At 40.9% G+C, this 13,266-nt stretch overlaps 1 long non-coding RNA gene and 1 pseudogene across 1 annotated transcript in view; one reads left to right on the top strand and one right to left on the bottom strand.

Moving 5' to 3' along the window:
• The window catches only part of LOC134760851 (uncharacterized), a 171,940-nt gene extending 166,482 nt beyond the window's left edge, over positions 1-5,458 (bottom strand). Inside the window, exon 1 of the long non-coding RNA XR_010138869.1 lies at positions 5,315-5,458. This is a non-coding gene — a long non-coding RNA (uncharacterized LOC134760851). The remainder of the gene's footprint in view (positions 1-5,314) is intronic.
• A 6,838-nt stretch (positions 5,459-12,296) lies between these two features.
• On the top strand, positions 12,297-12,589 carry LOC112130513 (large ribosomal subunit protein eL37-like; annotated as a pseudogene).
• Positions 12,590-13,266: the final 677 nt, after the last annotated feature.

Here is a 13,266-nt window from a genome sequence, read left to right as displayed (position 1 = left end):
TCACTGCAACCTCTGCCTCCCAGGTTCAAGCAATTCTCCTGCCTCAGCCTCCGGAGTAGCTGGGATTACAGGCATCCGCCACCACGCCCAAGTAATATATATACATATGTATTTTTTTTCTCTTTTTTTTTTTTTGTATTTTTACTAGAGACGAGGTTTCACCATGTTGGCCAGGCTGGTCTCGAACTCCTGACTCAAGTGATCTGCCCACCTCGGCCTCCCAGAGTGCTGGGATTACGGGCATGAGCCACCGTACCCAACCTAAAAATATTATTTTTAAATTGGCTAGAGTGTAACTTCTAGAAGTGTCAAAAATATTACTTTTAAATTGCCTTGAGTGTAACTTCTAACCCATATTTCTAAAAACTCACAGAAGTACTCAAACGCCACATTGGTGGAAGATGTAAGAAGGGGAGTTTTATAGTTTGCTGTTCTGCCTTTGCTTTCCCATCTCAGATCTTCAGTAAGGTAGTTACAGCAACCTCTTATAAGAAAGTGCCATATCTAATAAAGATAGCAGAAAGGTCATAGAGCAATCAAGAGACAGGAACTGAGTCTCAAAACCCTTTTTCTCTGTCCTTTAGGTAGCTTCACTTCACTCTCTCAATTGTTTGTTGGAATCATACTCCGCAGATTTTGCTACCTAATGCTGAAAGAAAACTTTAAAACTCCAGGCAATCCATCCCCAGTTCATCAGCTCTCACCTTAGGAGTACTGCGCAGGGCAGGTACAAAGACAGTCATTTCATTCCTCTCACTACAGCCACGTTTTCTGTCCTCCTCGCTGCCTTCCACCGTCTGTACTAATACTACTCTTATTCAGCCCCCAAGTATTATTTCCAGGGATTTCCTCAAATCACAAGTCTTTACACAATATTTGGAATTTCATGTGATTCCAATGAAGGAAAAGTGCAATCTCCTGCCATTTCTATCACAATCTGGACACCTCCCCTCCCACTTATTTACCTTAATGAAAAGAGGAAAATGGAAGAAAACATACCTTTTCCCATAAAAAAAAATCCCCTTTATTAATCAACCAAAAAATGCTATTTCATGACTCCTTTTCTTTTTTTTTTTTTGTAGAGAGAGGGTCTCACTATGTTACCCAGGCTGGTCTGTAACACCTGGGCTCAAGCCATCCTCCTGCCTTTGGCCTCCCAAAGTGCTGGGATTACAGGTAAGAGCCTTCGCACCTGGCTAGCCTCCTTTACTATTTTACATACTCCCTCTCTTCACTCTTCAGCCGTAACTTCTTTCTCCTGGCTTAACCACCTACCAGAGAGACCTTCCCCAACAACTCTTGCAGATTTCCCTCTAGACGGCTCCATTACTCTATCGCACCACTGTTCTACTCTTTCTTAATTCTTATCCTAATATAAATTTTAAATATTCATCATTTATTTTTAACGCTTTTTGTTTATAATCCTACAAGACATATTGAGCTCCACAAGGATCTTTTTGCCATACTCCCCTCTGCATTTCAGTTCCTCGCTCACTGCCTGACACATAATACTGTTAAGAACTGGGAAGGGACTGAATTTTGCCCTACTCACAAGCCAACAAGTTTGCCTGCTACAGTTTCATTGATGCCAGTAGAAGACAGGAGACTCAGGGTCAGAGAAGAACAGCTTATTAATCACAACAATAGCAATAGCCAGGATTTTGGCATTTTGGGGACAGTATCTCAAGCCCCAAGTCTACAGGGTGACACAAAAGAACCGAAAGATAACTGAATACACAGTGGGTTGTGATACAGAAGAGGAATGCTGAGTTTAGGGGATGCAAAAATTTTATAATGGGCAGCAAGCATGTCTGCCCTTTGCTCCAAAGGGAGACCCAACCCCTAGCTTCCAAGGCCATTCACTGTATGAACATCACTGAAAAGATTTTCTGGGACAAAGGGCAATCTGTGCCTTTCTTATAAGGTATGCAGAAACATAAGAAACCCATGGAAAATTATCTCCTAACAAGTAGAAAATCAAAAAATAATATTTTTTATTTAATGAATAAATGAACTAGAACACCAATCTAGCACAGGTAGTGAAACTATTTTTTAAAAAAGAAAGAAAACCTTCTTTTGTTACTGAAGAGATGTCCTTACCCAGTGGAATGCTGGCAACTGTTTAACATTCAGCTCTTGGGGATAGAGGCGAGCTGATTTGATTTGTAGCATTTTTCAGTTTTCCTGGCAAAAGTATTCACACTGTAACCAACAACAAGTTACTGATATCTCAGAATGCAGAGCTGGGGAGAGATGCTGGACAGCACATCATTGTGGAATATTCCCATCATATGAATGCAAAACATGTAAATCATCTCAATAGGTGACTTTACTAAATAGTAAAATACTTAGGAAGTGGTGAGTCTTGAGTACATATTAGTTTAGTTTTAAAGACAATTTACATCATTGTAAGTTTATACGACTAACATTTTTGAGACAGAGCCTTGCTCTTTTGCCCAGGCTGGAGTGTAGTGGCGCAATCATAGCTCACTGCAGCCTGAACTCCTGGGCTCACGTGATCCTCCCACCTCAGCTTCCCAAGCAGCTGAGACTGCAGGCATGCACTATCATGCCCAGCTAATTTATTTTTATTTTTATTTTTTGTAGAGACAGGGGCCTCACTATGTTGTCCAGGCTGGTCTCAAACTCCTGACCTCAGGCAATCATCCCACTTTGGCCTTCCAAAGCTCTGGGATTATAGGTGTGAGGCACTTTGGCCGGCCTTGACTTAGTTTTTAATAATGTCTGTGTTTAACAACTGGCTCACAAAATTCTTGAAAATTTAACAATCGGCTCTTGTGAGCGGGTGCAGGACACTCTTTACCACTGTTCTTCACTCCTCTCTGCCTATCTTTAGTGTCACTCTTGTCCCTTCAGTCCCATATGTATTTTATTTCCAGATCTTTCATTTCTTTCAAACTCAGCTACTTCTGTTCCTCCGGGCAATGCTCTGCCTCAGTCCCTTTCACTATACCCCCAAGCCTCACCCCATTCCTGGAAAGCTTTCGATTCTGTCCTTCACCATCCTCCCACCCCCACCTCCCAATACACACACCCCATGGCAGGCCACAGAAGCACCCCCAGGGATGGGATCCAGGAAATTCCACTTCACCTTCCTCAGTAATCAAGGCCACACAGCAGAGGAGGTGGCTAACTGGGTTCCCAAGTGATCACTTGCAATGCATTTCCTCATGAAATCATTGCAACTACCTACTTGTTAGGCTCTACACTATTTTTTTGTGCCATATTTTAAGTACCATTTATTATAATAGGGATTTATAAGCAGATCTCAATACTAACCTCTCTTCTGATGTGAAAAATGCATTCCAATTTCCAAACTTAGAAAGGAACTTTGGGAACGTACCCAAATGAGAAACTGCTTAATATATGGAATTTGATATATAATCAAATATTATATATCAAATATATCAAGTATAATGCTTATTTATTGAACTATATCCACCAGAGGGCAGCAAAAAATTTTATATGGGACATGTATTTACTCAATACAGAATTAAGAGCAAACCTCTATCATTACTTGATGATAAACAGGAAACCATACGAGTCCCAGATAGCAACATTACTTCAAGTTTACGTAGAGAAAAAAAAAAAAACTTGCACAATGTATTTCTTAAGACTAAAAAACCATGACTGTTCTATTTAAAGGATTTCAATATTAGGGAGAAATATGATCACAAGGCTAAAATTTATTTTTTACTTTAAAGCCTCAATACTAACTTTCATATTAGGTTAATCTCCAGTTAGTTACTCATTGATCCGTTTAATATATATTATTTAACCACTTCTCATATTCAAAGCGTTGTGCTAGTAATGACCACAGTGAGGCATGATTCGAGGAATACAAAAACAACTGCCTGCCTGTGCAGTTGTTTATATATCCATCAGGATTCTCCAGAGACATAGAAGCATTTGGATGTGTGTGTGTGAGTGTGTACATTAAAAGATTTATTCTAAGGAATTGGCTTATGAAATTATGTGGGCTGGCAAGTCTGAAACTTGTAGAGACAGACAAGCAGGCTGGAAATGCAGGCAGGAGGGGATGCTATGGTCTTCAGGCAGATTTTCTTTTCAGTGAAACCTGTTTTTTGCTCTGAAGGACTTCCTCTGATGGCATGAGGCCCACCCACGTTATGAAAGTTAGTATCTTTTACTTAAAATCAACCAACCGTAGATATTAATTGCATCTACGAAATACCTTCACAGTGACACCTGGATTGGTGTTTGGTTACGTAACTGAGTACTACAGCCCAGACAAGTTGACACATAAAATTAACCACTCCAGGCCGGGCACGGTGGCTAACACCTTTAATCCCAGTACTTTGGGAGGCTGAGGCGGGCGGATCATAAGGTCAGGAGACTGAGACCATCCTGGCTGACACGGTGAAACCCCGTCTCTACTAAAAATACAAAAAATTAGCCAGGCGTGGTGGCGGGCGCCTGTAGTCCCAGCTACTCGGGAGGCTGAGGCAGGAGAATGGCGTGAACCCGGGAGGCGGAGCCTGCAGTGAGCCGAGATCGCGCCACTGCACTCCAGCCTGGGTGACACAGCGAGACACGCCTCAAAAAAAAAAAAAAAAATTAACCACTCCACTACCCAGAAACATTTTCCCTGTCCAGATGCTGTATCCTAGAAATGCCGCAGTTGGAAAAACATGCTCTGAGTCATGAACTGATATTTCCAGATAACATCTCTAAAATGCATACATCCTTGGTAGGTTAATATACCTACCTAGACACCAAGGCGTGAGTGCCAGGTTATCACATACATTTCTCCAGACAAAAGAGGATCTGTGGCATCCTGAAAGCAATGAGTAGCAAGAGATTCTAAATGCTGAAAGCTGCAAGTCACCACCAAGAGACAAGCAGGCTGGAAACCACCCATTTCCTCATTTTACATAAAATTTCCGCTGCCCAAAAGTACAATCATTTATGCTTGTTGTAAGAAACTACAATGTTGTTATTGCTGTTCGAAATTGCATCTACTGAGAAAATGAGGACATCATGGCAGACGGGAGGCAGGACTAGGTTGTAGCTTTGACTCCGACAGAGCAGCATGGTGAGGCTAGCACTGTGAATTTTAGCCCCAGATCGACTACAAGAACAAACCAGAAATACCGAGAGGACCCACAGATCCTCTGAAGGAAGCCGACTGCTCCTGCGGGACCTGGGAGATACCTCAAATACTGTGAGTGCCCCAACTGCAAAAGTGGGAAAGGGAGACCCTCCTCTCCCGAACACACGCCCCCACTGGAGAAACTGAAAGTCTGTTTGTGGGAGAAGTTTCCAACCTTACCTGGAGCTGAGTCAATTTAGAGAGCCAAGCAAAATACAGGGATAGAGGAAGCAGCAGGAAAGGCCTTGGGAGCTCGCTGGGTCCCCAAGCAGGCCATTCCTGCCTGGGACTACAGGGATCATCAGGAAGGCAGCCAGAGGAGCGGGGGAAAAACGCCACTGGGAGAAGGAAATCTCCAGCTGAATTTTTTAACAATTGGAACCATGTGAGAAGCCTCCTGGCCAGAACTGGGGGGAGGGCATGAATCCCATGCGCATGCTCCACAGGTGGGGGAAGCACCAAGCCCTTTTCGTTCCCAGCTGGGAGGTGGGTAGCCTGGGGCAAGTTCTCAAGCTCAGCTTACCCACCACCTGGAAACAGACTCAAGGCTGTTTGGGGCGGCAATGGTAGGAGTGAGACTGACCCTTCAGTTTGCATGGGAGCTGGTGAGGCCTGTGACTGCCAGCTTTCCCCAACTTCCCTGACAACCTGCATGACTCAGCAGAGGCAGCCATAATTCTCCTAGGTACACAACCCCATTGACATGGGAACGTCATGTCCATCCCCCACAGCAGTTGCAGCAAGACCCACACAAAGAGAGTCTGAACTCAGACACCCCTAGCCCCACCCAAACCTGATGGCCCTTCCCGACCCACCCTGGTAGCAGAAGACAAAGGACATATAATCTTGGGGGTTCTAGGGCCGCAGCCACTGCCAGTTCCTCTCCACAATACCACAGCTGATGCTCTCTGGAAAGCGCCACCTCCTGGCAGGAGGCCAACCAGCACAAAAATAGACCATTAAACCACCAAGGCTAAGAACTCTCACAGAGTCCATTTCACACCCCTGCCACCTCCACCGGAACAGGTGCTGGGATCCACGGCTGAGAGACCCATAAACAGTTCACATCGCAGGACTCTGTGCAGACAACCCCCAGTACCAGCCCGGAGCCCTGTAGCCTCACTGGCTGGCTAGACACAAAAGAAAGACAGCAATCATTGCAGATTGGCTCACAGGAAGCCACGTGCATAGGAAAAGGGGGAGAGTACTACATCGAGGGAACACGCTGTGGACAAAAGAATCTGAACAACAGCCTTCAGCCCTAGATCTTCCCTCTGACAGAGCCTACCCAAAAGAGAAGGAACCAGAAAATCAACTCTGGTAATATGACAAAACAAGGCTCTTTAACACCCCTAAAAAATCACATTAGTTTACCAGCCATGGATCCAAACCAAGAAGAAATCCCTGATTTACATGAAAAAGAATTCAGGAGATTAGTTATTAAGCTAATCAGGGAGGCACCAGAGAAAGGGAAAGACCAATGCAAGGAAATTCAAAAACTGATAAAAGAATTTGTCAGGCCTCTGAGCCCAAGCTAAGCCGTCATATCCCCTTTGACCTTCACGTACACATCCAGATGGCCAGTTCCTGCCTTAACTGATGACATTCCACCACAAAAGAAGTGAAAATGGCCTGTTCTTGCCTTAGCTGATGACATTATCTTGTGAAATTCCTTCTCCTGGCTCATCTGGCTCAAAAGCTCCCCCACTGAGCACCTTGTGATCCCCACTCCTGCCCGCCAGAGAACAACCCCCCTTTGACTGTAATTTTCCTTTACCTACCCAAATCTTATCAAACAGCCCCACCCCATCTCCCTTCACTGACTCTCTTTTCGGACTCAGCCCGCCTGCACCCAGGTGAAATAAACAGCCTTGTTGCTCACACAAAGCCTGTTTGGTGGTCTCTTCACATGGACGCGAGTGAAAGAAGTGAAGGGAGACATATCCAAGGAACTAGATAGCATAAAGAAAAAACAATAAAAAATTCAGGAAACATTGGATACACTTATAGAAATGCAAAATGCTCTGAACTTCAGAGCTCGAAAATAAGGTCTTTGAATTAACCAAATCCAAAGAAAAAAGAATAAGAAAATATGAACAAAGCCTCCAAGAAGTTTGGGATTATGTTAAACAACCAAACCTAAGAATAGTTGCTGTTCCTAAGGAAGACAAGAAATTTAAAAGTTTAGAAAACATATTTGGGGGAAAAATCAGGGAAAACATCCCCAGCCTTGCTAGAGATCTAGACATCAAAATACAAGAAGCACAAAGAACACTTGGGAACTTCATCACAAAAAGATCATCACCTAGGCTCATTGTCATCAGGTTATCTAAAGTTAAGACAAAGGAAAGAATCTTAAGAGCTGTGAGACAGAAGCACCAGGTAACCTATAAAGGAAAACCCATCAGATTAACAGCAGATTTCTCAGCAGAAACCCTAAAAGCTAGAAGGGGTTGGGGCCCTATCTTCAGCCTCCTCAAGCAAAACAATTATCAGCCAAGAATCTTGTATCCAGCAAAACTAAGCATCATATATGAAGGAAAGATACAGTCTTTTTCAGACAAACAAATGCTGAGAGAATTTGCCACTTTCAAGCCACCACTACAAGAACCGCTAAAAGGAGCTCTAAATCTTGAAATGAATCGTGGAAACACATCAAAACAGAACCTCTTTAAAGCATAAATCACACAGGACCTATAAAACAAAAATACAAGTTGAAAAGCAAAAACAAAAAGCAAGGTACAAAGGCAACAAATAGCAAGATGAAAGCAATGGTACCTCACATCTCAATACTAACATTGAGTGTAAATGGCCTAAATGCTCCACTTAAAAGATACAGAACTGCAGAATGGATAAGAACTCACCAACCATCTGCTGCCTTCAAGAGACTCGCCTGACATAAGGACTCACATAAACTGAAATTAAAGGGGTGAAAAAGGCATTTCATGCAAATGAACAACAAAAGCAAGTAGGGGTAGCTATTCTTATATCAGACAAAACAAACTTTAAAGCAACAGCAATTAAAAGTGACAAAGAGGGACATTGTATAATGGTAAAAGGCCTTGTCCAATGGGAAAATATCACAAGCCTAAACATATATGCACCTAACACTGGAGCTCCCAAATTTATAAAACAATTACTAATAGACCTAGGAAATGAGATATAAAGCAACACAATAATAGTGGGGGACTTCAATACTCCAATGACAGCACTAGACAGGGCATCAAGCCAGGAAGTCAACAAAGAAACAATGGATTTAAACTTTATCTTGGAACAAATGGACTTAACAGATATATACAGAACATTTCATCCAACAACTGCAGAATACACATTCTATTCAATAGCGCATGGAACTTTTTCCAAGATAGACTGTATGATAGGCCAAAAAAGGAGCCTCAGTAAAATTAAGAAACTTGAAATTTTATCAGTCACTGTCTCAGACCACGGTGTAATAAAATTGGCAGGTGAGAATTCTACCACTGAACCACCAATGCTTATATAAAATTGGAAATCAACTCCAAAAGGAACTTTTGAAACCATGCAAATACATGGAAATTAAATAACCTGCTCCCGAATGAACTTTGGGTCAAAAACAAAATCAAAATGGAAATTAAAAAATTCTTCAAACTGAAAAACAATAATGACACAACCTATCAAAACCTCTGGGATACGGCAAAGGCAGTGCTAAGAGGAAAGTTCATAGCCCTCTATGCCTACATCAAAAAGACTGAAAGAGTACAAACTGACACTCTAAGGCCATACCTCAAGGAACAAGAGAAACAAGAACAAACCAAACCCAAACCCAACCCCAGCAGAAAAGGAAACAACCAAGATCAGAGCAGAGCTAAATGAAATTGAAACAAACAGAAACAATATCAAAAGATAAATGAAACAAAAAGCTGCTTCCTTGAAAAGATAAATAAAATTGATAGACCATTAGCAAGATTAACCCAAGAAAAGAAGAAAGAAAATCCAAATAACCTCATTAAGAAACAAAACAGGAGATATTACAACAGACACCACAGAAATACAAAAGATTATTCAAGGCTACTATGAACACCCTTATGCATATAAACTAGAAAACCTAGAAGAGATGGATAATCCTGAAAAAAATACAACCCCCTAGCTTAAATCAGGAAGAATTAGATACCCTGAACAGACCAATAACAAGTAGTGAGATTGAAATGGTAATTAAAAAATTACCAACACAAAAAAGTCCAGGACCAGACGGATTCACAGCAGAATTCTACCAGACACTCAAAGAAGAGTTGTTTCCAATCCTATTGACACTATTCCACAAGATAAAGAAAGAAGGAACCCACCCGAATTCATTCTATGAAGCCAGCATAACCCTAATACCAAAACCAGGAAAGGACATAACCAAAAAGAAGACTACAGACCAATATCCTTGATGAACTTAGATGTTAAAATCCTTAACTAAATACTAGCTAACTGAACCCAACAACATATCAGAAAGATAATCCACCATGATCAAGTGGGTTTCATACCAGAGAAACAGGAATGGTTTAACATACGCAAGTCAATAAATGTGATATGCCACACAAACAAAATTAAAAACAGAAATCACAAAGTCATCTCAATAGATGCAGAAAAAGCATTGCACAAAATCCAGCATCCCTTTATGATTAAAACTCTCAGCAAAATCAGCATACAAGGGACATACCTAAATGTAATAAAAGCCATCTATGACAAACCCACCGCCAACATAATACTGAATGGGGAAAAGTTGAAAGGATTCCCTCCGAGAACTGGAACAAGACAAGGATGTCCACTCTCACTCACCACTCCTCTTCAACACAGTACTGGAAATCCTAGCCAGAGCAATCAGACAAGAGAAAGAAATAAAGGGCATCCAAATCAGTAAAGAGGAAGTCAAACTGTCACTGTTTGCTGACAGTATGATCATTTACCTAGAAAACATTAAAGACTCCTCCAGAAAGTTCCTAGAACTGATAAAATAATTCAGCAAAGTTTCTGAATACAAAATTAACATACACAAATCAGTAGCTCTTCTATACAGCAACACAAACCAAGTGGAGAATCAAATCAAGAATTCAACCCCTTTTACAATAGCTGAAAAAAAAAATACTTGGGAATCTACCTAACCAATGAGGTGAAAGACCTCTACAAGGAAAAATTCAAAACACTGCTGAAAGAAATCATAGACAACACAAATGGAAATATATCCCATGCTCATAGATGGATATAATCAACATTGTGAAAATGACCATACTGCCAAAAGCAGTTTACAAATTCAACACAATACCCATCAAAATACCACCATCATTCTTCACAGAATTAGAAAAAAACAATTCTAAAATTCATATGGAACCAAAAAAGGCCCTCATAGCCAAAGCAACACTAGTCAAAAAGAACAAATCTAGAGGTATCACACTACCTGATTTCAAACTATACTATAAGCCCATAGTCACTGAAACAGCATGGTACTTGTATAAAAATAGGCACATAGACCAATGGAACAGAATAGAGAACCCACAAATAAATTCAAACACAGCCAACTGACCTTCCACAAAGCAAACAAAAACATAAAGTGGGGAAAGGACACCCTTTTCAACAAATGATGCTGGGATAACTGGCTAGCCATGTATAGGAGAATGAAACTGGATCCTCAGCTCAAGATGGATTAAGGACTTAAATCTAAAACATGAAACTACAAAAATTCTATAAGATAACATTGGAAAACCCTTCTAGACATTGGCCTAGGCAAGGATTTCATAACCAAGAACCCAAAAGTAAATGCAATAAAAACAAAGATAAATAATTGGAACTTAATTAAACTGAAGAGCTTTTGCACAGCAAAAGGAACAGTCAGCAGAGTACATAGACAACTCACAGAGTGGGAGAAGTTCTTCACAATCTATACATCTGAAAAGGACTAATATGCAGAATCTGCAACAAACTCAAACAGTAAGAGAAAAACAAACAGTCCCATCAAAAAGTGGGCTAGGGACATGAATAGACAATTCTCAAAAGAAGATATACAGGCCGGGCATGGTGGCTCACGCCTGTAATCCCAGCACTTTGAGAGGCTGAGGCGGGCAGATCATGAGGTCAGGAGATCGAGACCATCCTGGCTAACACAGTAAAACCCCATCTCTACTAAAAATACAAAATCTTAGCCGGACGTGGTGGCAGGCACCTGTAGTCCCAGGTACTCGGGAGGCTGAGGCAGGAGAATGGTGTGAACCTGGGAGGCGGAGGTTGCAGTGAGCCAAGATTGCACCACTGCACTCCAGCCTGGGCGACAGAGAAAGACTCCGTCTCAAAAAAAAAAAAAAAAAAAAAAGAAGATATACAAATGGCCAACAAATATATGAAAAAATGCTCAATATCACTAATGATCAGGGAAACGCAAATCAAAACCACAATAGGATACCACCTTACTCCAGCAAGAATGGCCATTAAAGAAAAAAAAAACAAAACAGTAGATGTTGGTATGGATGTGGTGAAAAGGGAACTTCTACACTGCAAGTGGGAATGTAAAGTATAGCACAGCCACTATGGAAAATAGTGTGGAGATTCCTTAAAGAACTAAAAGTAGAACTACCATTTGATCCAGCAATCCCACTACTGGATATCTACCCTGAGGAAAAGAAGTCATTATACAAAAAAGATACTTGCACGTGCATATTTATAGCCACACAATTTGCAATTGCAAAATCGTGGAACCAACCCAAATGCCTATTAATCAACGAGCGGATAAAGAAAGTTTGGTAATATTTATACAGTGGAATACTACTCAGCCATAAAAAGGAATGAATTAATGGCATTTCCAGAGACCTGGATGAGATTGAGTACTATTATTCTAAGTGAAGTAACTCAGGAATGGAAAACCAAACATTGTATGTTCTCACTGATATGTGGGAGCTAAGTTATGATGATGCAAAGGCATAAGAATGACACGATGGACTCAGGGAGAAAGACTGGGAGAAGGGATGAGGGATAAAAGACCACGAATTGGGTGCAGTGCATACTACTCAGGTAATGGGTGAATCAAAATCTCACTAAAGAACTTACTCATATAACCAAACACCACCTGTACCCCAATAACTTACGGAAAAATTAAAAAGAAAACAAGAATTTGCATCTACTGCTCTTTGGTCTTAGCCACAGAAGCGAGATGACAAAGGGAATGTCATAGTTTGGAAAGCCCCACAATAAGATGCACACATTGTGTCCCTGCTGTGGGTCTAAGGCCTACCACCTTCAGAAGTGACCTGTGGCAAATGTGGCTACTCTGCCAAGTGCAAGAGGAAGTATAACTCGAGTGTCAAGTCTAAAAGACAAAATACCACTGGGACCAGTGAAGTGAGGCACCTAAAAATTGGGTACTGCAGATTCAGCCATAGATTCCGTGAAGGAACAACACCTAAACCCAGAAAGACAACTGTTGCAGCATCCAGTTCATCTTAAGAATTTCAATGATTAGTCACGCAATAAATGTTCTGGTTTTTAAAAAAATTTTAAAAGAAGAAGAAACGGCATCTACCTCACAACCTAGCAATGAAACAACTACAATCGGATACCTCAATCCCTCACCCTTGTTCAATGAGCTATCAAAGTTTTGGTTCAAAATGTTTGCTTATTGTACTTCAATAAAAATATTTTTAAAAAGAATCCATATCCCAACTCCAATGATGACAAACGAGACAAAGTCAAAATGAAAAACATTCTATTAGAAAGATAGGACTGTATTCTTTTAAAATGTCAATGTCATAAAAGACAGAAGTTAAAGGTAAAGACAAAGATGAAGGGAGACTAAAAAGATACAACCATTAAAATCAGTGCATGCTCCTAGACTGGGCTACTCTATAAGTGACAAAAAAATGTTATGAAAGACAGGCTGGGGTCAATTCATAAACTGGAATACAGACAGTGGATTGAATAGATGTGAGAAATTTTCTTTAGTTTGACAACTGTACTGCTGTTGTGTAGGTGAGTGTCCTTGTTTTTAGACAGGGATCAGGTTCAGAAAAATATGAAAAATATGTGTATACGTGAAGAAAGAACAAGAGATGAAGCCAATGGAACAAAATGTAGGTGAATGTGGGTGAAGAGCATACAAGTGTTCTTTGTGCTGTTCTCACAAC

This window comes from Pongo abelii, chromosome 22 (genome assembly GCF_028885655.2).
Source record: "Pongo abelii isolate AG06213 chromosome 22, NHGRI_mPonAbe1-v2.0_pri, whole genome shotgun sequence".
Taxonomy (NCBI): Eukaryota; Metazoa; Chordata; class Mammalia; order Primates; family Hominidae; genus Pongo; species Pongo abelii.
Note: the sequence above shows the minus strand (reverse complement) of the source record. Positions and strands in the feature narration are given on the sequence as shown.